Here is a 27,498-nt window from a genome sequence, read left to right as displayed (position 1 = left end):
CACTCTTTTATCATCGCATGTATCCGCAAGAAACATATAGATACAAATGACTTAATGAGGCCTTCATACTTTTGTCATTTCCATCTATTACATTGAATTCATATGTACATTTGATGTACTAGCTCTATCATTACCCCTCCTTTGCACACGTTGGGTTGGGGCATAAGTAGGCTGTATCCCAAAGGCTTCAACGTAAAGCTGCAATACATTTGGTGACTCTGACAGTTCATGCTCTTCCATCCACTTTGCATCCATAGGCGGATAGTTCTTGAACTTCACCAAATAGAGACTTGCAACTTGTCCTTTAACTTTTTTGTCCTTATGTGCCAAAACTTGCTCAGGTACCAAAATCTCATCAAGTTCCTCAACTTCTGGCTGATCCTCATCTAGCATATCTTCTGGCACATCACCCACGAAGGGTCTTAGAAGACTCACGTGAAACGCATTATGTATCTTCCACGCATCAGGCAATTTCAGCCTGTAAGCCACATCGCTGATCTTGTCAAGCACTTGAAAAGGCCCATAGTAACGCATGCTGAGCTTAGGAAACTGAGCTTAGGAAATAGCCGTTCCTTGCCCTTCATCTTCTTTAACCTTGCCTTTTCGAACCTTAACAGAACCCAATCACCAAGTGATAACAGCAATTCACGACGGTGACGATCAGCAGCCTTTTTCTACTTTGCCTGAGTCTTCTCCAAGGCAACTTTAATCTTCTTATACATCTCATCCATGTTCTCAACATATCGATCTGCCTCAAAGATCTTGTCCTTTGTATGCAAAATGGAAGGAACCTTTTTGCCGCCTTCAACAATCTCAAAAGGTGCTTTGCCAGTAGACGAATGCACCGTATTATTGTACGCATACTCAAGCATAGGCAAATACTGTTCCCATTTGCCCTTACTATCTGACACATAGCTTTTCAGCAGATCTAAGACAGTAGAATTAGCCTCTTCTGACGGTCCATCAGTTTGTGGATGAAACGAAGACGAGAATTTGAGCGTAGTGCCCATGTTCTCAAACAATCCTCTACAGAACAAACTGGTCATGCGAGGATCACGATCACTGATAATCGATTGTGGCATACCATGGTGCTTAAACACATTGTACATGAACAAGCGTGCCATCTGATTAGATTTTATCTTCTTCCTGACAGGGATAAAATGGGCCTGCTTGTTGAACCTGCAGATAATGGTCCATATACCGTCACTCCCTGTTGGTGTCCTTGGAAGATCAAAGATAAAGTCCATAGCAATGCTTTCCCATGGCTTATCCAGAATCGGCAGTGGTTGTAACAACCCTGGTGCCTTTTGCCTGTCAAACTTGACCTTTTGGCAAACTATGCATGCTCGCACAAAGGCATCCACATCTCTCCTCAAGGTAGGCCAATAGAAGAATGTCTCTACCGCTTTAACTGTTGCATCAATGCCATGATGCCCTGCATACGGTGGGACATGACTCTCTTCCATGACCTTATGTCGCATTGGCCTAGTGACACAAAGTCTGCCATGCATCATCATAAAACCATCTCTGAGGAGGTAGTGCTCGTGATGTTGCCCCTCTTGTAACTGTTTAAAGATCCTTGCAAAATCTTCATCAACAGTATACTGTTCCTTCATGTCATCTAACTCATGATGATAAGGAATTGACACAGCTGAAATTTGTGGCTTTCTTGATAACGCATCAACCACAACATTCTTCTTGCCTTCCACATGCATAATCTGGGAGTGGAACATGGAAAGAATGTTTGCCCATCGCATATGCTTTTCGGATAACTTTGACTGTGTCAAAGAAGTATCGCAAGGTCTGATGATCTGTTTGGACAACAAAATCAGCACCTAAGAGGTAGTGCTTCCAACTAGAAAGCGCATGAATCACGGCTAAGAGCTCTTTCTCATAGACTTGCATAGTCCTCTCTGGCCCTTGCAAAATTCGGCTTTCATAAGCTACTACCCGTCCATCTTGCATTAGCACTGCTCCGATGCTACTGCCACACGCGTCACACTGGACCACAAATGACTTCCTGAGATCTGGCAAAACAATAACTGGATCTGAAGTCAACTTTTCCTTTAAGAGACTAAAAGCTGAAATCTCTTTTTGGGTGAAAGTGACCTCTTTCTTTTGCAATGCATGAAGAGGCGATGCTATCTCTGCAAAATTTATGATAAACCTTCTATAGTAGGAACACAATCCCAAGAAGCTTCTGACATAGTGCATAGTCTTCAAGTCTGGCCATGTCTTGATAGCTTCGACTTTTGCGGGATCCATTCTAACACCATCCTATGAGACTATGTGGCCCAGAAACTGGATCTCTTCGAGGAAGAATTCACTTTTCTTAGGATTGACAAGTAACCTGTGACTGCGCAGCTCTTCGAACACAATGGTCAAGTGACGCCTATGCTCCTCTTCATTCTTCGAATACACTATCATGTCATCGAAGAACGTTCCAACAAACTGTAGATGTGAGCGGAAAATCCCGTCCATCATCCTGTTGAACGTGGCAGGAGCATTTGTTAGCCCAAACGGCATCACTAGAAACTCATAAAGACCAAATGTTGTTCTAAACGCAGTCTTGTGCACATCCTCTGGCCTTATACGAATCTGATGGTACCCACTTTTAAGGTCTATCCTGCTGAAAATTGCAGCACCCTCTAAACGATCGAGAATATCATCAATTCTAGGAATAGGGAACCTATTCTTGATGGTATTCTTATTCAACGCACGGTAATCAATACACATGCGCCATGAGCCATCCTTCTTCTACACTAGGAGCACTGGGGAGCAAAAGGGTGAAGAACTAGGTTGAATCAGCCCCTTCTCTAATAACTCCTCAACCTAGCCCATAATCTCTTTTTGCTGCGCCGCACTAACCCTATAGGGAGGTCTATTTGATGGGCTACACCCTGGCACCAAATCTATCCGATGGTCCTCAGGTCTCTCTGGCGGCAATTGCGACGGTAATGAATCAGAAAAACAGTCACTAAACTTTTGCAAAAATGCTGACCTTTCTTTGTCTAACACAGATAAATTTGACTGATCACTATCTGAGACATCACGTGCAAAAATCAAGTACACAGAAAGCTGATTCTTTATTACAGAAGTGATAGCAGAAGCAGATACAATAGGGAGATACAATAGGGACTGACTCTCCTTTAAGCTTTACATCCAAGATATGAGTTTTGCCCCTATGTTGTACAGTGATCTTTTTGTTGTAGGCATCCAAAACTCCATGCACTCGGAACATCCACGGGATCCCCAACAAGGCGTCACAACCTTCCAGCGGCATGATGTAAAACTCTTCAATGTCCACATACGACTGAATATGCAAACGCAGTTTTCCAATGATGGGAGTAACACACTCTGAGTGGCCAGGACATGCCAACCCTGCCTCTGCTGTGTACCCCATCTCTTCAGCTATGATGCCCAGCTTCATAGCTAACTCTGGTGAGATAAAGTTGGCTTTGGCACCTGGATCAAAGAAGATGAGTGCCGTCTGATCCCTAACTTTACCCCATGCCCTCCATAACTCACTGGCATCTGTGCTGGGCCTGTCACCCACCATGTCTGGCACTAAACCTGCCGTGGGTTTTGGCTTCTTGCCTTTCTGGTCTTCTTTATCCTCTGAGTCAGCTAGCCTTTTCCTTTGTGGACAATTGATAGAAAAGTGACCACCCATTTGTTCTCAGCCATTAGGACCTTCTTTTCCTCGGGTGACTTGCGCACAAAAGGCTTCCTTTTCTGTTTCTTTGCCTGCGCTCCAGAAGTCCAAGCTGAATCCTTGTCTTTGGTGGCCTTTTCTGACCCCTATGACGCATCAGGAGAAGTTTTCACAAAGGGCTTCTTCGCTGAATTTTTCTTTTACTGCCCTCCTTTGTCACTGCTCGGAAATCCACTGTCCTCTCCTCTCAACAAGGCAAGACCAGTGTTCGCAACTTCCATAAGCTGAATGAGGGTAGCCACTTTGTTCTTTGTACAGTAATCGCGAAGCCCTTTAGGCAGCCCACAATAGTACTTCTCTATCTGCTCTGTCAATGGCACAAATCTGTAGAAGGTCACCGAGAGTAACGCTTTATAAAACCTCCAATTATACTCCAGCAAGCTCTTGCACGAAGCTGAAGTAAGCTGGTGCCAATCTGTCATGACATCAGCTTCAAATTCATTTGACAGCCAAGCAGATGCAAACATTTGCTTGAAGTAAACCCAAGTGGCGGGTGCCTATCCTTGCATTAACAATGTCGTCCACCATGTAAGCGCATTGTCCTTTAAGAAAGTGGCAACTTTCCTGACCTTCGAGGCCTTTGTAAAATTCCCTCCCGCATAAGCTGTATCAAACTGCTGGAGGAAAGTGAGTGCCTTTGTCTTATCCTCGAAACCACTGAAGGTACTGAACTTTACCGTTGCACCACCTTCTTTGTAAGCCTTCGGCTTCTCTAGTGCCCCCAAGTTGTCATAAGGGATGGTCTGCAACATGGGCACTGTAGTAGGCATGATCGGCACGTCGTGGCCATTCACATTTTGCGTCAGAGGTGCGATATCTGGCTGCTGTCCAGAAAAACCAGCCATGCCAAAATGACCCTGTGGCACCCCAAACTGGCCCTGGTTGCAGTGGAAACCTTGTTGCATGCCGATACTACCATACATGGGGTTTGGCATGATGCCTTGCATACCCCCGAACACTGTTCCTGGCATGTACGGCTGACTTCCAGGCGCATAACCAGCCATACTTTGGAACACTGATCCACCCCCGAAATACCCAGGATGTACCGTGGGTGGTGGAAAAACTGAGTGCATAGCCTGGTATCCAGCTGCCTATCCATTCAAGACAGCATGCTGGCTCTGAAAGGTGGCGGGCTGAACTGACATAACCAATGGAATAGGCGTTCTAGCCACCTGTTCAAGCACGGGAGGAACCTGCTTTGGAGCCCCCGACTCCGCAACATGCGAGTGTTCCCTTTCCTCCTGCGCCACATGAAGTACCTGGGCTTGAGCATCAACAAGCTCCGTACGCGGCGTAGATTGCCTATTTTGCTGTTGCACTGGTGGCGCTTGCAAGAATTCCATAAAACTCGGATTCTGCACCAGCTGCGAAAAGACATTCACCGCGGCAACTAACTGAGTCTTGAACGCATCATCCTCAAGTTGCCCAGTCATAAAGCCCTGTACTACTAGAGGGACATTCACGTTGACAGGAGGTACAGACTGACGTGGCCGTGAGCTCTCGCCAATCTCATAAACCATAAGAAACTCCTGCCTCTCCTTTGAAGAGGAACCCTCTTCCATAATTCCCTTCCCCTTGTCGGCCATAGTGTAATCCCCGCGTTCCTACACTGTGTCTCTACCCAATACAATCCAGGCTCACTCTTTAAGGAAAAAGTGATTGTGTCCCGGCAATGGAACCATCAAACCGGCCCGTAGGGCGGTAGACGTTGGCTTTCACCCGAAATTCTTTACTTTAGACACACACACAAAGCACTTTGCAAAGGTGACCTATAACCAGGATTAACACCCAAGTCCATACACGGCTCGGGAGCTAGAACGCTCCAAGCAGACGCCGACAACCTGTAGGCCCCAAAATTGGCGCCCCTTTCGGTATTTCTTTATTCTTTAGGAGGGTAAAGTACAAAGAAGAGTCCTAGGAATCCTTTGACTGTATCCCACTGGATACCGCCTGTTTTGGCCAAATTTCGGCAACGTAATAGCCCCTAAACTTGCACGAAACCAATTCCCCTACTGGAACTCGCTTCTACTAGCGTATACCCTCTGATTCCTGCCCAAAAACAGTAAATTCAGCATGCTGTATTTATTGCTGGTTTTTGCCCTGTTTTCAGCCCGAAACAGTCCCCTAACTGTCCTTGGCCAGTGGGGTACAATTCCCAAAGGTTCTGGCGTTCGTATGGTTGAAAAACAGTAAAATTACAGTGCATACACAGCGCTGATTTTGCACCTGTATGGTGAGGTTATAACCCTCACCAGTGCCTGCTTTGGAGTAGCAGCTAGCTACCCCTATTCCTGCTCAAGGAGGCTCTTGCCTCAGCACAAAAGCATGAACCCACACAGTTGTACATCAGTCAAATGAGGAGCCCTCTTGTGGGGCATCACATAACTGCACGTAGGGGAGAGAGAGAGCAGTCTGTAGTGTGCAGGGCATCACTCCTAGCACCACACTGTACATGAGAGGGAAATGAAGCACTCCATAGCTCTTAACCTGTGACAAAAGCTGAAATGAGGCCTCTCCCAGCTTAAAAATCAGTGCCCATTTTTTTGCAAGGGGAAAGTTCATGAAAAATCGACACTTGGCGCATTTCCAAGCATTTGCCCCTTTCGGGTTCGCCGCTTAGAAATATCCTGACCGGTTGCCCAGTTGACTTCGCGGCAAAGTTGTAAAATGTTCCCCTAGTCATACCGGAGGTAATGACGCGAACACATTTCTCGGCCCAAAATAGCAGTTCCCTAAATTTTAGGAGATGCTTCCGTTGGGCTCCCACTGGTCTTCTGACCATCTATCCTCATTGGGACCGCATCCAAAAGTGCAATGTGGCCCAACTGTCGGATACTTTTTGTTGGTAGTCCCACCTTGACTTTACGCCTTAATTGAGTTCACTTCCTAGTATCCACCAACTTGCTAAGTGCGACGGGGGGACCTATATGATCTTGCTCTGAGCCTAGACATCCTCTTACCATACGAATTCCAATGCCGACCACTACCCATCTGCGGGTGAACTACCGTTCACATTGGCCATGCAATGTCCGACCGTTTGCTACTTCAAGAAGAGGGTCTCAAAAAATAAAACAAAACCCCTTGGAAAGAAACCAACAACTAAAGTTAGCAGTTGCCACGTCCTCGTGACATAGTTAACAGTTGCCACGTCCCCGTGTGACAGTATGCCCCAATCAAGCGATACAGCACTCTGAAGAAGACAACAATCTACTGGATTCCTGAATAACCGGTGGCCAAAACACCGGGATAGCATAGAGTCGAATCCTCCATCCACACCATCAACCGCAGCTTGTTCCATAGATGTTGAGGAACGCCCGAGAGAGAAATCTTGCTTAAGCATCTTCGACCTCGCAAGAGAAGGTATAAGAAACCATTTTGCTAAGCCATTGACAAGCGCAAGCGCAAAATGGACCCCAGCGGCCTCTACGCCAGGTCCGTGCACGCAGAACTCATCATGGGGTGTAACCGGCCTGTTAACTTCAAAAAGGGCGGTAGACTTTTCTTCAAACCTTGATTTAGCTTTCACCCATTATTAGTCGTCTATTCTACCTGTGCTATAATGACACAAGAGAGGGGAATGGGATACAGATGCTAGAATGCATCTGTATGCGAGTCAGACACTAGATTGGGCCCTAAATAGGCGCCCCTTTCGGTATTTCTTTATTCTTTTACAGTTAAGAGGAAGTACGAAGAGTGCTTATAGCACTCAACCTGTATCCCGCAGTTCTTAACCTGTATCCCGCAGTTTCTATCCTGTTTGGAGGAATTTGGGCAACATAACGACGCAGAACCCTGCCCAAAACAGCCTGCAAGTAGGGAATCCTAAGGAGACTATTGTCCTTGTCCCGATTCCACCTTTAATTGACCAAAACAGAGCATAACCAGCCTCTGTAATTTCTGGTTATTGACTGGTTTTTCTCTGTTTTCAGCTCCCTGTAGCCCCTGCACCTTGAGCTAGTTGCCCCTTGAATCTGGAAGGATTTAGGGCATCGAAACAATCCCAAACCTGCAAAAATCAGAGTTCCGGGAATCCTAATCTGTATCCAGCAATACAACACCTGTTTTGGCTAAATTTTGGCAGCACAACAGCTCCAAACTTACGTGAAACCAATTCCCCTGCTGGAACTCACTTCCACTGGCATAAACCCTTTGATTCCAACTCAAAAAGAGCAATTACAGCTCGCTAGAATTTCTGGTTTTTCACTTGTTTGAGTCCCAACACTTCCCAAAAGTGTTCTCTCACAATTGGGCATTGTTTCCAATGCATCTGGCATCCATACGGCTACAAAACAGTAAATTTCAGACCGCTGTATTTTCTGGTTAGGACCTGTTTTTGACCTAATTTCAGCTGTCAACTGTCCCTGCACTGTTCCCAATGCCTTGGACTACGTGCCCCTTGATTCTGGCATGATTCTGAGCACAAAACAGCCCAAAATCAGCAATAAAACAGTGCTGATTTTTGAGTGTTTACTTGAGAGGTTATCACCCTCTCGTTTCCCTGCTTTGGAGTAGCAGTTAGCTACTCCTGTTCCTGTTCAGGGGGCTCTTGCCTCAGCAATAGAGCATCAAACCACAAGACTGTACATGGTCAATCTGATGAGCCCACTAGAGGGGCATAACCATAAAGAATAGGGGAAAGAGAGAGCAATGAGAGGTGTGCAGGTCATGACATCCTGCACCTCACTGTACATAGAGGGTAAGCCAGCACTCCATTAAAGCTCTCCCACCTGTGACAGCACTCAAAAACGAGCTCACCACTGAAAATCACGTTTTTGCCTTCTCTTTAAGTAGTAAACTTGCCTCAGAGTGCCAAGTGTCACTCATTTGTGCATTTTCCCGCTTTAGACCCTCCGGTCTAAAAATATCTCACCTACAGCCTCTGTTGACTTGGCCACAGAGTAACAAAATGATCCCCATGTCAAACTGCACGTAATGACGCGAAGACATTTTGTCGTCCAAAAATAACAATCCCTAAAATTTAGGAGTTTCTGCCATTACATTCTTCTAGGTCATCTGACCCTTTTTGTACACTACAGCCACACCCAGAACTGAAATGTAGCCTATGAAGCAGCCACACCCAGAACTGAAATGTAGCCTATGAAGCAAAGGATTCCGCTTTGGCTGGCCAATGACCCCACTTTGGCTAACCATAGTCCTTGTCCAAGCTTAGTGCTCTTTAGCCCTCAGGCCTGTACTCTCTCTGAACAGTTCCACACTGGCTATGCAATGCAGGGCAGTTAGATTTCCAGAGGGATGTTTCCAAAAGGTAAACAAACGAAATTCCCCAAAGAAAGAGAAAATAAACAAAAATGGAATTGCCACTGGCTGGTGACATGGGGAGTGAACAAGGGGCACCACCTAGCTTTGAGCGGCTAGGACACAAACAGCAGCGATTCAAATAACACTAACACAGCACACCGCAGGGAGGGGGGGGGAGAGAGAGAGAGAGAGAGAGAGAGAGAGAGAGAGAGAGAGAGAGAGAGAAATGAAATGAAATGAAATGATATATTAACATCTTCAAAAGGCCAAAATGACCTATGAGACCATCAGATACAAAGTGGTGAATCTAATACAATGTCTGAAGTACAAGTACAAAAAGTACTCAATGTAAAAAATGAAAACTCAAAATGAAGTGTGAAATGTGAAATGTGAAATGTGAAAATGTAGAATAGGCGCTCAATGACAATCTGGGTGTCGTGCTAGAATGCCTATGATCCTCTGCTGGAGTCTCCGTCGATGGAGTGTGCTCCTGTGTCTCGGTCATGGTCGTCTCGATCTCCCGAGCTCAGTCGCCCTGTCAATGAGGGTGCCTCTGGTATGAATGCGGGTACAACCCTGTGCTGGTGTAGACGGAGGAGATGAAAACCCTTTGGAATGTGAGGGCAAGCTTGATTCAAGATGGTATTTACAAAACCCTTCATTTCAGCGAGGTGGAAACCGCGGTGAGAGAGAGAGAGAGAGAGAGGGGGGGGGACTATAGTGCGTTCTCTAGGAAAAATTTACTGTGCGCGGAGATCCTACTCCTGTGCATAGTGACCCTTGGAGGCAGTGTGTGTGCATGACTTCTCTTTCAAGTGTTGTCCGTCCCCAGATAGTGACCTCTCAGTGCTCTTTTATAGGTGCAGACTGCTTAGTTTAGTATAAACTAATTAGGTTTAAGGTCTTAAGCTGGAGAGACAAAGCAAGCAGTTGGGTCCCGGACGGTTGACCGGTGCTTTGTTGTGGGAGAAATAAGAAAAAAGCTATTCTCCTAGGTGGGCCTTTGTGACCATCACCTAGAGAGAGGTGGAATATACAAATGGTTTTTACAAAGTTTGGCTTGGAAAACAGAAAATGAATTACCCTACGACTGTTACTGAGGAAGTGCGTCGTGGATGAGATGCCGGGGAATCGCAGGCTTCACTGGTGCGTTGGTGTAACGCACTCGTCAATTTCGGTGCCGGCTCGAGCATGCCTTCGGCGTCATTCTTTGATTTGTTGTCGCCATCGCGTGTTTGTGGTGTCGTCCTTCTTCGTCTCTCGATGCGTCGACGTCAATGCGTCAATGTCAATCCTCTATTTTTTTTTTACGTCATGTGCGTGCGTATGACATGTGTGTGCGTTGTTGGTGCATATGTGATTATGTACGTGTGCTTATGCGTGTAGTGTATGTATGTGTGTGCACATGTATGTGTTTGTGAGTGTGTGTGTGTGTGTGTGTGTGTGTGTATTGGTGAGAGAGGGAGTTTGGTCGTTTTTTACTATTTGGGCGGGCTATGAGGGTGAGCGAGAGTGAGAGAGAGAGTGAACGAACAGAGTGCGGGGTGTGTGTGTGAGGTGTGTAGGTGTGTGGGTAAGTAACAATGGCGGGTAGATTCTGAGGGCGTGAGAGACAGTGAGAGAGGGAGGGTAAGAGAGGTGGGGTGTGTGTGTGAGGTGTGTGTGTATGGGAGAGAGAGAGGCCAACCATTTCCGGTTCATACGGCCAGAGAGGGTGAGAGAGAGAGAGAGAGAGAGAGAGTGAGGGAGGGCGGGTAAGAGAGGCGGGGTGTGTTTGTGAGGTGTGTGTATGGCAACGTGCGCAATGACAAGGCGTGGCCTGAGGGTGATGCAACCGGGGCCAAGAGAGTGATGCAAGGGGTGACGGGGTCATGAAGGCCAGGTGACGCCATTGGGGGGGGGGGGGGGGGACGCAAGGCGACGATGGCCAAGCATGGGGAGGTGACGGCGGCAAGCTGGCCAGAGAGGGCGCGAGAGAGCATGGGGTCGAGATGAGGGGATGGTGACAGGGGGCGGGGGAAGAGGACGAGTAGGGGTACGAGGGCGGTGGCAGGCCAACTGAGGCCGCCACCCTATATATATTATTTTTTTTATTTTTTTCTTCAAAACGGGTCACACCATGGATTAGTGAGGGCAAGAAGAGGGGGTATATGAGACTTTGCACAGGGTCGTTCCCATAAGGATAGACGCAAAGAGTTGGAGTCTCTTTTTCAAGGTGCTGGAGGCCATGAGGGCGGTCTACGCTCCGAGTTGCGGCCTTCGTTTAGAATTGTGCCAATTCGTGGCACTTAGATCGACCAAGGCATTGCCGGGGCTATCGGCCATGTCGCACGTGCTTCGGACAGAGGGGAAAAAGAAACGGTTTTTTCTTCTTTTTTTCTGATTTTCGAAAATCGGCTATCATTAGCCCGCCCTTTCTGGCTAGAGGCATTCAAGCTTCTAGCTCCGCTTCTGATTCTCTAGCAGTGGAGTTGGAGGGGTCTCCCTCCTCTGGAATATCTACCATGAACTCCATATCAAACCTTAAGAAGTACCTTTTGAGCCTCCATCCATTGACTCTGGTCTTGTGAATTCGACCATCTACTTCCATCAATTTGTAGCTACCATTGGCGTATCGCTTTTTGACGATGAATGGGCCTTCCCATCTGGGCTGAAACTTCTTCTCTTTCCTAGTGTCGAATCTGTTGTCGTATCTCAATACTAACATGTCTTTCTTCGGACCCTTTTCCTTAAGCCCTTGATTGAATGTGAGTCAACGTCGTTCTGCTTGCTTCGCATAGTAGTTAATCGTATCTTCCCTATCTAGCTGAAGCCTTTCTAGATCCAAGTTGTGGTTGACGAGATGGGCAATTGGGCGCTGTAAGCCATGACTCGCAAGCTGGCTATCTGCACCCCAATGGGTAGAGTGGCCTCCTTTCCATATACTAGATGGAAAGGGGTGAAACCTAGTGATGTTCGGAATGTCGTGCGGTAGGCCCAAAGAGCGGCCATGAGATGCTTCCCAATCACTTGTGTGGTTATTCACTTGCTTTGTGATGATTTTACAGATCATGTCGTTTAGCTTTTCCACTAGATCATTGCACTGTGGATAGTACGAAGTGGAGTGTCGGCGTGTGATGCCTAGCTTTTTCATCAATTCTCCCACCAAGTCGCCTCTGAAACCTGGTCCTCTATCAGATGTTATCTCCGTACACGTGCTTATGCGTGTAGTGTATGTATGTGTGTGCACATGTATGTGTTTGTGAGTGTATGTGTGTGTGTATATTGGTGAGAGAGGGAGTTTGGTCGTTTTTTACTGTTTGGGCGGGCTATGAGGGTGAGCGAGATTGAGAGAGAGTGAACGAGCAGAGTGCGGGGTGTGTGGGAGGTGTGTGGGTGTATGGGTAAGTAACAATGGCGGGCAGATTCTGAGGACGCGAGAGAGTGAGAGAGGGAGGGTAAGAAAGGTGGGGTGTGTGAGTGAGGTGTGTGTATGGGAGAGAGAGAGGCCAACCATTTCCGATTCATACGGCCAGAGAGGGCGCGAGAGAGAGAGTGAGGGAGGGCGGGTAAGAGAGGTGGGTGTGTGTGAGGTGTGTGTGTATGGCAGCGTGCGCGATGACAAGGCATGGCCTGAGGGTGATGCAACCAGGGCCAAGAGAGCGATGCAAGGGGTGACGGGGGCCATGAAGGCCAGGTGACACCATGGGGGGGGTGACGCAAGGCGACGATCGCCAAGCATGGGGAGGTGACGGCGCCGAGCTGGCTAGAGAGAGCACGAGAGAGCATGGGGCTGAGATGAGGGGATGGTGACAGGGGGCGGGGGAAGAGAACGAGTAGGGGTACGAGGGCGGTGGCGGGCCAGCTGAGGCTACCACCCCTTATATATTATTATTTTATTATTTTTCTTAAAAACGGGTCACACCATGGATTAGCGAGGGCAAGAAGGGGGGGTATATGAGGCTTTGCACAGGGTCATTCCCATAGGGGTAGACGCAAAGAGTTGGAGTCTCTTTTTCAAGGTATTGGAGGCCATGAGGGCGGTCTACGGTCCGAGTTGCGGCCTTCACTTAGAATTGTGCCATTCGTGGGACTTAGATCGACCAAGGCATTGCCGAGGCTATCGGCCATGTCGCACGTGCTTCGGACAGAGGGGAAAAGAAAACGGTTTTTCCTTTTTTTTTCTGATTTTCGAAAACCCGCTATCACCATCTTCAGCACAGCAGGACAAGGCAGAGAGGATAGAGACCACCATCCACCATTAATCGGACTCCTAGTGAATCACACATCCACCCCACCCACAACCAAGCATTGCAAGCAGCTCAAGCAGCCAATCAGCACAGCAAGCCATAGTCACAGGGGACGCCCATTTTTGGGCTTCCCGTCCCGCCCTCTTTTTTACACTAAAAATCCATTTGAGCCCCGTCCTACTCCTCGGGACGCGTCCCTTGTGACTATGCAGCAAGCACACAGAGAAATTGCAAGTAGTGCAGCATCAACACAGACAAACAAAAAGGAAAGCACAAGAAACAAAAATTGAGGTCGATAGAGAGGGAGAGACGAGCGCGCGCAAGGGGGGGGGGGGGGGGGGGGGGGGGGGGGGGGGTTGTTTGTTACTGCACATCATTGGAGACATTGACATGGCAACCAATTTAATTATCACTAATGCAGCTGGTGGCCTTCTGTTCGTATTGGGGTTTTTGGAGTACAGCCCTAGAGAGCTTTTGTTGGAAGTGCCTCTCTATCAAAGACTAAGGGTACATGTTGGATCTTTACCCCAAAGCACACCACTAGTACCATCCACAACCATGGAGCTTAGGTACCACATGAGAAGGGTAGCAGTCAATTACGAAGATGAGAGGGAAGAGGGAACTTACATCACCAAGATATCTGCCGAGGGATAGCACCGAAAGAACCGTAACGGACGCTGACATTCTGAACTAGACCTATCTAGGAGGTCTCTGGCGTTGTAGAAGACATCGGCTCGTGAATCTTGTGCCATGACACTGGTGAAGGAGAAGAGGAGATCACGTGGAAGAAGAAGGGAGAGACACGGGCTCATGATCAGTCATTTTACTCGAATCGAAAAATCCCATTATTGTGATTGCGGGTCTTCGATTTCTACCACTTATTATTGCTATGGTTGAAACCTGTAGACCATAAGCTCTCCTTGCATTTTTTAAACGCTGCCTCTCAAGCTGCCTAAAAGGTTTTTTAAACGCTGGCTACAAAGCCTTGTAGCATTTTTTAGTACTAACCCTAGCACATCAGCTTTTGATAGCTAAAAGAGAAGTTCCGTCGCAGCAGTCTCCTTGCCCTAACGCTGGCACACACTCCTGAGAGTGGGGACACCCTGTTGCTTTTATAGGCCCGGGGACGTGGAAGGAATAGCAGGGGGGGCAGCTGCTTTTTCTACCAACAATAGCAAGTGGAGGGTGCTGAAAATAGTGAGAGGAGAGGCAAAGATGGTTGGCGGCAGAGAGAGAGAGAGAGAGAGAGAGAGAGAGAGAGAGAGAGAGAGAGAGAGAAATGAAATGAAATGATATATTAACGTCTACAAAAGTCCAAAATGACAATGAGACCAAACTGATTACAATGGTGAGTCTAGTACTAAGTCTGGGTACAAACAAAGAAAACTACAAACTAGAAACTGAGATAGGAGTGCTACCGACTCCTATGGCGGCAGAGAGAGAGAGCTCATTGTTGTGCTGTTTTTATCCGCCCGGGGGGGGGGGGGGTCATCTATTGTTGCTTTATTTAAATAAGTGGGCAACCAGTCACTTATTAAAATAAGTGTGAACCTGTTCAAAAACTCAGAAAAAACTTGTGACCTAAAAACTAATGCTTGCAGAGTACTCCCCAGGCGTCCCTGGATGCAACCTCATGCACAGATGCAATGCAAACATAGATTTCCTCACGAGAAAGCATTTGCTTTCCTGGAAAGCACTCAAAGACATCCTGCTTTTATTCAAAGCTTCTCAGAACCCATCTTTAGTCATGTGCTTGCATCCATACGCATACATGTCGGATTTCCTCCTCAGACCAATGGAATATTCCCTATCCGATGCTCCCGTCACCCATCTTGTGACGCATCAGGAATATCCGTTATCCGGTCTCTCCCACCGAACTAACAGAACAACTCCTTCGTGATGCTTGATGTCACCCATCATATGACAAATCAAAGATATCCGTTCTTCATGACTCTTGATCAGTTCTTGTAGATCTACAGTTCCTAACTTACCAGTTCAAGTGCACACATTTAAAAATCCTAATTTCATTAAATAGAAAATACTCAAAAAATAAGAAAATAGTTAATTTAGCAACACTCTGAGTGGCAAAAGCACTCTATACGCTGATTTTGCAGGAGTAGTTCTTCACCATACCACAGGTGCATCGCACCCTTGTTGTGAGGGCTTGTGTTGGTCCTTGTGAGTGGTGGTCTTTGCATCGTCGCGACTCGCTACATCAAAAGTGCAATGAGGATCTATTGGCTGGTGAAGGGTGTATAACAAGGCAGCCTGATGCAAATTGGACAGCTGTCAACAGGCATGTTTCGAAGCTACATGGCAAGGACTCTGGCGGTGGTCCAATGTGTCTAGCTTTAGCCTTGTTAATGTCACAATCCATCTGAAGTCGGCATGCTCATATACCTTTGCTTGACAACTCCGGATATGAAGTCTAGGAACCACTTGAGATGGCTCATTTTGAAGTTTTTGGATTTGGAGCTAAGCAAGCCTTCGATCGTACTTCGATGATGGATTTGATGCGAGTCATCCTCAAGCCGCACCCGATTCTCGGCATGCCAACATGTTTTGTGTATGTGTAACAAACTTGGACACCCCCAGTCAAGATTCTACCGCGACACAGCAAAGATTCTATAACCGGCCTATACAACGTAGAGGGCGGTACTATTTCAATTACCTGTTAACTTTACACAGAGCACTGAGAAGGGAAGAGAACACAGTTGCGTCCAGCGACTAGAATGTCACTGCGCACACGAGACCGACACCCTGTAGGCCCCAAAGACTGGCGCCCCTTTCGGTATTTCTTTATTCAAATTAAGGTAGACGATCCGACCACTTAGCACAAGCTTTCACAAAGCTGTCCAAACCTGGCGAGGGCTGAAAACGCAGGTTTTCGACCGGATTTCGACAGCATAACGGCGCAAAAACCCCTGTAGGTCAAAACACCTGTCTAGGACGGATTCCCTCGATATCTGGAAGCTTTCTGGTGAGCTGTCACAGAAATTCAGCGGGCTGTAATTCTCTGTACACGCATCCCAAGGCTCTCATGAGGCTCCCCCGATGTTCCCTTGCAGTTTAGGTGCGAAACCCTAAACCTGCAGAAAAACACAGCAGGCTGTAATTCCCTGTTTCGGATCGTTTTTAGCGGAGCGAACACGCCTACGCGTGTCCCAAGGGCTCCCGCACGCAATGGGACAGTTCCCCTATGAATTGGACGAGTTTTCACGCGAGAAAACTCTCCAAACTCGCAATCTTTCGTGATGGAACTGTGCGTACCTGTGGGGGATTAGCAATTAGCTAATCCGGTTCCTGTTCAGAAGGCTCTTGCCTTGGCAAACGCGCATAAACCCCCAGATTGTACATAGGTCAAATGAGAAGCCCACTAGTGGGGCATAACATACTGTACATAGGGGAGAAAGAGAGCAGTATGTAGCATGCGGGGCATCACTCCCATCACCATACTGTGCATAGAGGGCAAGGTAAGCATTCCATAGCTTCTGTAACTGCTACAATCCACCTTAATGAAAATGGCGCCCCCATTGTTGATATGCAGCTCGTTTTTGCCTCCCAGAGTGGCAGAATCGCTCACAGGCAGACACGTCGCCCAGTTTCCGAGTTTGGGCTTTCTCTGCTAAAAATATCTCAATTGGTGCGTCAGTTGACTTGGCAGCAGAGCAATAAAATGTTCCCCTTGTCATTCCAGAGCTAATGACGCGAACACATTTTCTGGTCAAAAATAGCAGTTCCCTAAATTTTAGGAGATGCTTCCATGGCGTCCCTATCGGTCTCCTGACCATCATTGAAGACTACCATTTGACCAACATCTACACTGTGGGTTAGTTTACTGGCCCCTTTCAACTTATAAAGTTGCAGTGACTTGACGAGTGGCCCAAATTCCAGTTTGGCGCACACGAGCTTCCATACTCATCAGAATTCAGTGCTAAACTGGCCCGGGCAGTCCCTGTCTGACCGACCTAGATCCCCGATGTGAGAAACCCATTTGGCTGCAGCCGTTTCACACTGGCCATGCAATGTCCACTTGCACCTTTTCAAGGGTTTTGGGACAAACAAGTAAAAATAAAATAAATATATCTAATACTTATTTACGGAAGGCAACAGGAAAAATACACCTCCTGGTGACAGATTCACTTCAAAACAGTTCACAAAAGACGACATGGCCCGGCGTGGTTCTGTGCCAAGAGGTATTGGCCCCACAGACTGGCGCCCCTTTCGGTATTTCTTTTTATATTAATCTGTGTGTAAAGTACAAGAGAGTCTGCGGGTACTCACTCTCAAACTCTGCGTCGATGCCCTGAGTAGTAAGCCCCAAAGGACTTATTTATTCTTACAAGGGATGCCCAAAAACAGAGCCCCCAAAATCTTTTAAATATAAAAGCAAACTTCTCCAAAAGCTGCGAGCACTAAATCAGCCAGCAAAAAGCACTCAACGTAATTTTCAGAAATTCCATACAGCCTATCAACGCAAAAAGCGGAACGTCCGTACTGTTGTTTGTACGGCCTGCCACGTCAGCGCGTTTTGCGGATATCTACCACATCAGCCTATCGGTGCATTTTATGGGAATTTGCCACGTCAGCAGAGTGTATGTGTCCGGGGGCCTGCCACGTCAGCAGTTTGTGACATACCCCCCTCTTGAAAGAGTTGTAATCGCATAGGGCGATTACGCGTGCAAAATAGACAGAGGCCATAAACTGTCTTAGTAGACATTGATTGTTAGTACCGACGCACTAGACACAACACATCTAGCACTTGTACAAAACAACAGTCACATCACCGGACATCACAGGACATCACTTGACAAATCACATACAAATGCATTCCAAATCTCACACCATGACCATCGGCACGTATTTAATAATCGCATCTAGATCCATTCCGAACCTCACAGATGCCCGATTAACTAATCCTTGTTGCAATCATGTCTATAGAGATTTATGAGATCGAAATGTTGCAGTCATTTCGTCTTTCAATTCCTACACTCAAACAAGTCAAGTACAAATCAATCATTTGAAACCCAAAGGGGACATCAGTGACTATTCAAAATCAGGGTAATCCGTTGACAAAGGAGCGGAGTGACTCGCCTCTTGTGCAAACCCGCTGCACTAGATTAACCCTCGCTGAAGTCCAGGTTCTATCGGAGTAGACTATGCTAAATCGAATGCTTCAAGGTAAAGTTCCAAAATCTGAGGATTCTCTTTTTCTTTCTTAGGTGTGCCTTCTCAAAACGTAAAAGCACCCAATCATTTTCCTTTAATTTCAAATCTCGTCGATGTCAATCTGCTACCTTTTTGTGTCGTTCCTGAGATTTCGCCAAAGCCTCCCGGACCTTGGCAAATGCAGTGTCCAAGTTCCTCGTGTATTGGTCGGCTTCAAAAATCTTAGCTTTCGTGCTAAGAAAGGGTGGAACCTTCGGAGCACCTTAAATGATCTCAAATGGTGCCTTCCCTGTCGAAGAGTGAACCGTGTTGTTGTAGGCAAATTCCACCAAAGGCAAATATTTTTCCCATTGAGTCTTCTGATCAGAGATGTAAGACTTCAATAAATACAGAACAACTGAATTTGCAATCTCAGATTGCCCATCTGTCTGCCGGTGGAATGATGACGAGAACTGCAACCGTGTGTCAATGTTCTCCCAAATAGCCTTCCAAAACAAACTCGCGAATCGGGGATCTTTGTTGGAGACTATTGTCTCAAGCATGCCATGTAGTCTGAAAATCTGTGCAATGAACAGTTCCGCTAAATGATCCGGCTTGATTGTTTTCTTTACTGGAATGAAGTGAGCTTGCTTGCTAAATCTATCGATGACAATCCAAATGCCATCATGCCCACTCTGTCCTCGGAGGATCAAAAATGAAATCCATTGCAATACTTTCCCAGAGGCGGGTGGGAATGGGTAAAGGCTGTAACAATCCCTGTGCCTTATGCCTGTCAAACTTGACCTTCTAGCATACTAAACCTCTGCGAACAAAGTCGTCTACATCTTACTTGAGTCTCGGCCAAAAGAAGTAACGCTCCACACCTTTCAAGGTGGTGTCAATGCCCCCGTGACCCGTAAAAGGTGGACAATGGCACTAAGTCAGAGCCTTTTCCCTCAACGACTGTGTGACGCACAACATCGTTTTCTTCATCAAGTATCCATCCCGAATGGAATATCCCGCTACTACCTCCCCATTCTGTATTCGAGTGAATACATCGGGAAAATCCGAATCTGTGGCGTACTGATCAACCATGTCCTCGAAGCTTCTATGATGAATCGCGGAAATAGCCAAGACTAGGGGCTTCCGAGACAAAGCATCTGCCACCAAGTTTTCTGTCCTTGAACATGGACAATCTGGAAGTGAAACTGTGACAAGCCCACCGCATCTGCTTTTCCGAAAGTTGCTTCTGTGACAAGAAGTAGCGTAAACTCTAATGATTAGTGAAGCCGTAAAATCAGCTCCAAGTAGGTAATGTCGCCACTGAGTAAGAGCATGGATCACTGCCAAAAGCTCTTTCTCATAAATCTGTGTTGTCATTATAGCCTTAAAAACAATCGGCTTTCGTAGGCACTGACATGGCCTACTTGCATTAAGACCGCTCCCAGACTAAGACCACAAGCATCACAATATACTTCAAATGACTTTTGCAAATCCGACAAAGTCAATACTAGTCCAGTAGTCGATTTCTCTTTCAATGTCTGAAAGGTAGTCACATCTGTCGATCCCCACAAGAAAGGGAATCCTTTCTGTGTCAGAATGTGCAACGGGGAAGCTACCTTTGCAAACTTTCGAACGAATCGCCGGTAGTAAGAAGGCAAGCCCAAGAAGCTTCTAACTTCATGAACATTCTTCAAATCTGGCCAATCACGAATAGTCTCAATCTTGGCCGAGTTCATTTGTACTCCTACTGCTGAGACGATGTGTCCCAAAAAGTGCATATCCGGCAAGAAAAATTCACTCTTTTTGGCATTGATAACTAGCTTGTGATCTTGCAATGCCTGAAAGACCTGTAGAAGATGGTGTCTATGTTCTGCTTCATCCTTGGAGAAGACTATAATGTCATCAAAGAAAAGTGCCGACAAATGATCTATACTCTCGAAAAATCCTATCCATCATTTGATTGAAAGTCGTTGGAGCATTAGTAAGACAAAAAGGCATCACCAAACATTCATATAAATTGAAGCTTGTCCGAAAGGCTGTCTTGTAGACATCTCCCGCAGCGATTCGGATCTGATGGTATCTACTTTTCAAATCAATCCTGCTGAAACAAGAGGATCCCTGAAGTCGGTCGAGAATACATCGATCCTAGGAATCGGAAATCTGTTTTTGGTAGTGATTTTATTGAGAGCTCTATAATCAATGCACATTCTCCAAGATCCGTCTTTCTTTAATATCAACAACATCGGAGAGTAGTAGGGTGAAGTACTCGGCTGGATAAGACCCTTTTCCAGAGGGTCTTTCACTTGGTTCATGATCTCTTCATTCTGGGCTCCGCTAACACGGTAAGGTGGTCGGTTCGGTGGTGTGCTTCCACGAATCAGATCAATGGTGTGATCCTCAGGACGAGATGGGGGCAATGAAACTGACCATAGGGCGGTGGACTTTGGCTTTCACCCAAAACTTTACTTTAAGCTTTAACACAAAGAGAAACCTTGCAGAAGGAACCTATAACGGGAATTAACACTTCAAAGCGCACAAGTTCGGAAGCTAGAATGCTCCGAGCAGAGCCGACAACCTGTAGGCCCCAAAAACTGGTGGCCCCTTTGGTATTTCTTTATTCCTTTAGAGGGTAAAGTTACAAAACTAGAGTCCTGGGGATCTTCACTTGTATCCAACTAGATTACACCTGTTCTGGTAAAATTTCGACAACAAAACGGCTCCAAAACTTGCCCTGAACAAATCCCCCTGCCAGAACTCACTTCCGAGGACTTAAACCGTCTGTTTTCGGCCCAAAAACAGCAATTACAGCTTGCTGTATTTACTGGTTTTTACCCTATTTTCAGTCCTAAACAGTCCCGAAACTGTCCTCTAACAGTGGGGCACTGTTCCCAATGCTGCTCGTATCCATACGACTGCAAAACAGTCCAAAAACAGAGTATAACCAGCGCTGAAAATACACCTGTAAGGTGAGGTTATCACCCTCACCAGTGCCTCCTTTTGGAGTAGCAGTTAGCTACTCCTGTTCTTGCTCAAAGAGACTCTTGCCTCGGCACAGAAGCATAAGACCACACAATTGTACATAGGTCAAATGAAGAGCCCTCTTGTGGGGCATCACGTTATTGCACGTAGGGAAGAGAGAGAGAGCAGTGTAGAGTGTGCAGGACATCACTTCTTGCACTACACTATACATGAGAGGGAAAGCTTGCACACAATAGCTCTTAACCTGTGAGACAGGTTCTCAATGAAGCATCCCCCAAGCATAAATCGAGCGCCCCCTCTTCTGCGCTTGACCTGTAATGCATATGTGAACAAATAGATGCAAAAGGGGAAGAGTTCCGTGGCTGCCAAAACCTGGGTATTGCTGAAAACGCAGCAAAGCAGCCCTGTAAACACGCATCTCATGCCTTCCAATGCTGAAAATGAGCTCCTTAGTCCTAGATAAAGTCATGGGAAGCTAAAAAATGCAGAGAAATGGCTGAAAATCAGAGTTATCAGCCTCCAAAACTACTCCAAAAAGTCAAGTACGAGTTTTGTTCTCCCAGACTGGTAAATTGGCCAAAAAGTGCCACTTGGCACTCATGCATGCAATTTCCCCGCATTGGGCTTCCCGCTTAAAAATCTCTCAATTGGTGCATGAGTTGACTTTGCAACAAAGTAATAAAATGTTCCCCTTGTCATTTTGAAGCTAATGACGCAAACAAATTTCATGGCTCAAAATAGCAGTTCCCTAATGCTTCCATTGGATTCTCACTCGTCATCTGACCTGACCATCTTTCACCACTGGGACCATGTCCAAAAATGCAATGTAGTCCAGTTCTTGGGTGATTTTCTCTGGGTGACCCCACCTTGTCACTGTGCCTATATGGAGTTAATTTCCTAGTATCCACCAACTTATTAAGTGCGGCGAGGGGACCTAGATGACTTAGACACCCTTTTACTACTCAAATTCCAATGCCGACCAACTTCCCATCTGCGAGTGAAACTATTGTTTCACACTGAATAGTTTCACACTGGCCATACAAAGTCCGACCATTTGCAACTTCACGGTCCCAAAAATTAAACAAAAATCATCAAAAAGAAACCAATAACTCGAGTTAGCAATTGCCACGTCCTCGTGACAAGCAACTCGCATGGCAAGCCCTCAGAGAATCAATCAGCATGAATGTGAAGAAAATCTTGGCGTTCTTTATCAAGTTCAGACATATTCGTTCTGTGTTCATCATATAACTCTTTCAAGTAGATCGAGTAAACAAAGAGACTGGATTTCATTAATTTGGAAATGGCCAAAGCCGATACAATAGGGACGGACTCGCCCTTCAAATTTTACATCAAGTATAATCCTTTTCATTCGTCAAGGTTGCTTTCTTTGCCCGATAATCAACCACGGCGTTGTTCTTATGGTACCAAGGGACTCCTAGGAGGACGTCGCAGCCTTCCAAAGGCATGATGTAGAAGTCCTCATGCCCTAAATACCCCTGACAATGCAACCGAAGTTTCCAATGACAGGTGTAATGGCTATGTCCCGTCCGGGTGCCGCTAGAACTATCTCTACTGGTGGTCCCATCCTATCGGATGTAATCTCGAGCCGCGCCGCCAATTCAGGTGAAATGAAATTGGCCTTGGCTCCTCCATCAAAGAAAATCAAGGCTTCTTGATCTTTCACTTTGCCCCAAGCTCGGCAAAGTTCTGTACTTTCATCAATCAGGGTTGGGTCAGTACCCATGCAATTTGGTACCAGTCCTGCTTTCATCTTGCCTTTTCTGCCACGTTCCTCTCGAACTCTCTGGTCTGTCTTCAGTCTGTTCTTGATGTGCCTTTTTGGGGCACTTTGCAGAGATGTGCCCATGTTCCCCGCAACCAAAACACTTCCCCTCTCTAATGTAATTGGCCCTCTCTCGAAGAGTGAGCCGGGGTCGTATATCCTTATCCTTCTTTTCTTGGAAACTCTTTCTCTTTCTACTTTCATTGTTAGAGGTCAGTCTGGTTCTCTGAGTCAAGATCTCGTCAGTGGGGTAAGTCAAATTTCTATGTTTCGCATGACCTATTAATTCTTGGATAGAATTTGACTTTTGTTCCAAGAAGTAGTCTCGGATCTCTGTAGGGAGTATGCACCAAAACCGCTCAATCTGTTCCTTAAAAGAGACCTTCTTAAATGAAGAGGTTGGTAGAAAAGAGTCCCAAAACCTCTCGCAATAAGCGTCCAGGGAATCTCCCTTGGTCATTCGAAGATGGTTCCAAGCAGTTCGTACATCTTGTTCGTACTCCCGGGTCAGCTAAAACGAAATAAAGAGCCTTTTGAATTTCAATCATTTGACTCGAGCTTCTTTCCTCGGAAGAAGAGTGGACCACCATGTTCGAGCATTTCCTTTGAGAAAAGATGCAGCCCTCCTAATCTTGGAGTGCTCTGAGTAGTGCCCTCCAGAGAAGGCTATGTCAAACTACTGGACGAAGGCCAAAGCCCTCGGATCATCTCGGAATCCAGAAAAGGACAAATTTTATCGACTATCCACCTTCTTTAAATTCTTTTGCTTTCTTGCTTTTATCTTCGAGGAAATCATATTGGTTGGCTCTGTAGAAGTGCTTCTTCTTTGCATAAAACATATGGTCATTTGAGTCCGAATTGTCAAGGATGACTCCTCTCTAGAGCTGTCAGAAACTGGGCGGTGGAATATGGGTTTCTTTGCCTTTTTCTTGCCCTTTTCGAAGCTTTGCTTTTTGCTTCGCTTTTTTCCTTTTCTATCCTCTTCACTCGAGTCAGAAGAGCTGAAAGAACTGTCAGAAGAAGAAGAAGAAGAAGAACTAGGTAGTCCTTCAAAGCGTACATGCTTCTTCTGCTTTCTTGCAGATGCAAAAGAAGATTGACGGCCCAAATAACAAGGGTAGTCAGTCCCCTTCTTGCGCTTTTTCACTTGCTTTTTGGATTGATTGTTTGTGTCCAAAAGCCGACTGATATGAGTTTGAACCACCTCTTGAAGTTCTTGTTCTGTAAACATACTCGGAGAAGGAGGTTTATTGATTGCTGGTTTGATGGGTGATTCGGTGGCTTTCTGCCACCACTGAGTGTGCACTTCAGTGGTGGATTGGTGAGACAAAAATTTTGCAAACTGAGGATCTTTGGCAAATTTAAATATCTGCTTTGTGCACTCGTCCACCTGCTGTCGACGTTCCATCTCTTGAAGTTCGTACTGAATAGGCCGAGGTGGCCCGTACTCTTCCTCTGTTAATTCGTTTGAATCTTCTTCGTGATCTTTCCTCGCATCAGTAGATGCAGAAGAAGTCGATTGATTCTTTTCGGAATCCATAAGTGTCGTGAGAAAAGGATTGGATTTCCTAGTAGAAGAGAAATTGGTCGCGCTCTGATACCACTGTACAAACTTGGACACCCCAAGTCAAGATTCTACCGCGACACAGCAGAGATTTACATCAAAACAGTTCCCAAAAGATGATACAGCCCAACGTGGTTCCGTGCCAAGAGGTATTGGCCACAGAGACTGGCACCCCTTTCGGTATTTGTTTTTAAATTAATCTCTGTGCAAAGTACAAGAGAGTCCACGGGTACTCACTCTCAGACTCTGCGTCCAGACGCCCTCAGTAGTGAGCCCCAAAGGACTTATTTATTCTTACAAGGGATGCCAAAAAACAGAGCCCCCAAAATCTTTTAAAAATAAAAACAAACTTCTCCAAAAGCTACCAGCACTAAATCAGCCAGCAAAAAGCATTCAGCGTCATTTTCGGAAATTCCGAACAGCCTGTCAACGCAAAAAGCGGAACGTCCGTACTGTTGTCCATACAGCCTGCCACGTCAGCATGTCAGTGCGTTTTGCGGAGATCTGCCACGTCAGCCTGTCGGCGCCACTCGGAGATGTATCGGAGACCAAGCCCATGGCACATATTTAAAGGTCCTTGGCCTCTCAAAAGCAGTTACATGAAAAGCTTCAAGTTCTAAAAGCGTCTGGCCCAAAAGTACAGTGCAAATCAGCCAACGCAAAAGTAGGAAATCCATACAGCTGCCACGTCAACACCAACAGAGTAAAATGAAAAATTTCATATACGCCATGTCAGCAATCCAACGCAAATTGCAGGTGATCCGTACAACTCTGCCACGTCATCAATGTGAACACAATTTATTTTCTAGTGACTTGGGCCTCATCGGACGGGGTCCCATAAGTTGGACAAACTTCTAAAATTGTTGGTCCCACTCAACAAGGATTTGTAAGTTGGTGAGAGCTCCTGCTTCTAGGGTTTAGGCCCCTTGGCCGGGATCTGCCAGTTGACTCAGTTCTTCAATGGCTTGACACGTCAGCAGTTTGTGGCAGTGCTCCTTAGAAATCAAGGCTAGCCACAAGAAGTAGGTTGAAGGCTATGTCTAGAACATAAAGGGCCTTCACAATACCGTCTTTTGGATCATATGAAAAGCAGAAGATGGGTATCTGACCTGCACCAGATACGAGAATCTCATGGGAATCACTCAAAGAGATAGACTATCCATGAGTAGGCTTGAGAGAGCTAAACTACTCCCTAATGGGAGTCACGTGTGTTGTAGCACTACTGTCCACAATCCACCTCCTCAGTGGGATGAAGTGAGAGCCATCTCCGATGCGACGAGCAAGGACACACCCTCACGGACCTTCGTAACCATAGTAGAAACCCCTTGCCTTTCTCATCCTTCTCCTTCTTACGACATTCAGCTTCCTTGTGCCCATTCTACTTGCAATAGTGGCACTCCAACTGATCCAACAACCCCTCTAGCCCAAATACTAAGAGTGGTCCTCAATCTCCTTGAGCTGAGGGCCAATCTGCTTCCAGGTAGGAAATGTGACTGAAAGTATGGATCAAACGACTATATAAGCTTGAAGAGCACAAGTCCCACATGCACTTCGTAGAGACATCTCCACCGCTTGCGATGAGGTCATCCCAAATATCCCGTATCTTGCAAATCAACCCCTCAAGAAATTTGAACTAACTATACTTAATATTGTTAAGCTACCTTTCTAGTCGAAGTATCCAAGCAAAAGACTTCTCTTCGTAGTACATACTCATCAAACCAAAAGCCATATGCATGCTCCTCTTTGCAAACCTCCTTCATGACTTGTGTTGGAGCCCAAACTTCCTTTACTCGAAAATATGTATTTGGCACACAAATGCAAATTTCGGCCATTGGAACAATGGGATGAGTGCGTGGCATGCCCCAAGGATTGTATATGCGACCATGTGAATGCATAATTAGTACTTGCATACCTACATACATATATGTGTGTGACATATAGTTGCAAGAGAATTGCAAAGATCAGGTAGCTCCTAATGATTCTCTGATACGTTTCTCCATTATACAAATCAAATACAAGTTCATGACATACAAACACCATCACAATCACAACCACAACCAGAACCCTTTTTTTAGCGAGCACACCATGAGAGAACAAAACGCAGAAATTTTCTACTCACTGGTCTTGAGTCTTTGAATCCCTAGGAGCTCTCTTTGATGTTGACCGTGTGTCCGTGTGCGCCGGCAATCTTCCTTCGAAGCCGACATATTGAGTTTAACTTTTACAGTCGCATATGACAATCGGGGGGGTTTTTTGGCTTTCTAAAAAGAAACCTTAGTGTTGTGTTGGGTTAGCAAACTTTCATTGTTTGCAATGCACTATGGAGACTTACCTTTCATTTCACATCCAACATGTTTTTACTTTTTTTGCATTCTCTTGTTTATCAGTGCTAAAGTGAATCTTCACCTTACATAATTCTAATAAATTTTCCACACACACATATATGTTTTTTTTGGATTCTATTGTTTTAGAATGCTAAAGTGAAGCTTCATCTTGCATAATTCTACTAAATTCTATACACACACATACATATATTAATTAGTTTTTTTTATTTTATCTTTCATTTCACAATTTCACATGGCTTTACATTTCTTGCATTTTATACCTTGATTCCAGCCAGTGTTAACGTTCGAAAAAGTCTCTTTTATTACGCGGCTGCTGATCAAGTTTCTTCCTCACAAAAAAGAAAACAAGAAATACTAGCAGAAATTTTGAGATTTGAAAAATTTTTGAAAGACTTTTTCACATATTTCATCGATTTTTCTTTCATTTACCATGGTTTGCAGCTAGCTAGTTTCGATTTTTAATCGGCTTAAGA

The 27,498-nt window shown here is 45.9% G+C and overlaps 1 protein-coding gene across 2 annotated transcripts in view; it reads right to left on the bottom strand.

The window, feature by feature from the left end:
• LOC147444451 (ubiquitin carboxyl-terminal hydrolase 10-like) overlaps positions 1 to 26,957 on the bottom strand; it is a 105,688-nt gene extending 78,731 nt beyond the window's left edge. For both annotated transcript variants that reach the window (XM_086527058.1, XM_086527057.1), the window contains exon 1: positions 26,800 to 26,957. The gene's annotated coding sequence lies outside the window, so the exon portion shown is untranslated. The remainder of the gene's footprint in view (positions 1 to 26,799) is intronic.
• Positions 26,958 to 27,498: the final 541 nt, after the last annotated feature.

Source organism: Adiantum capillus-veneris, chromosome 13 (assembly GCF_014529385.1).
Source record: "Adiantum capillus-veneris isolate H3 chromosome 13, ASM1452938v2, whole genome shotgun sequence".
In the NCBI taxonomy this organism is placed as follows: Eukaryota; Viridiplantae; Streptophyta; class Polypodiopsida; order Polypodiales; family Pteridaceae; genus Adiantum; species Adiantum capillus-veneris.
This window is presented reverse-complemented; position numbering and strand designations above follow the sequence as displayed.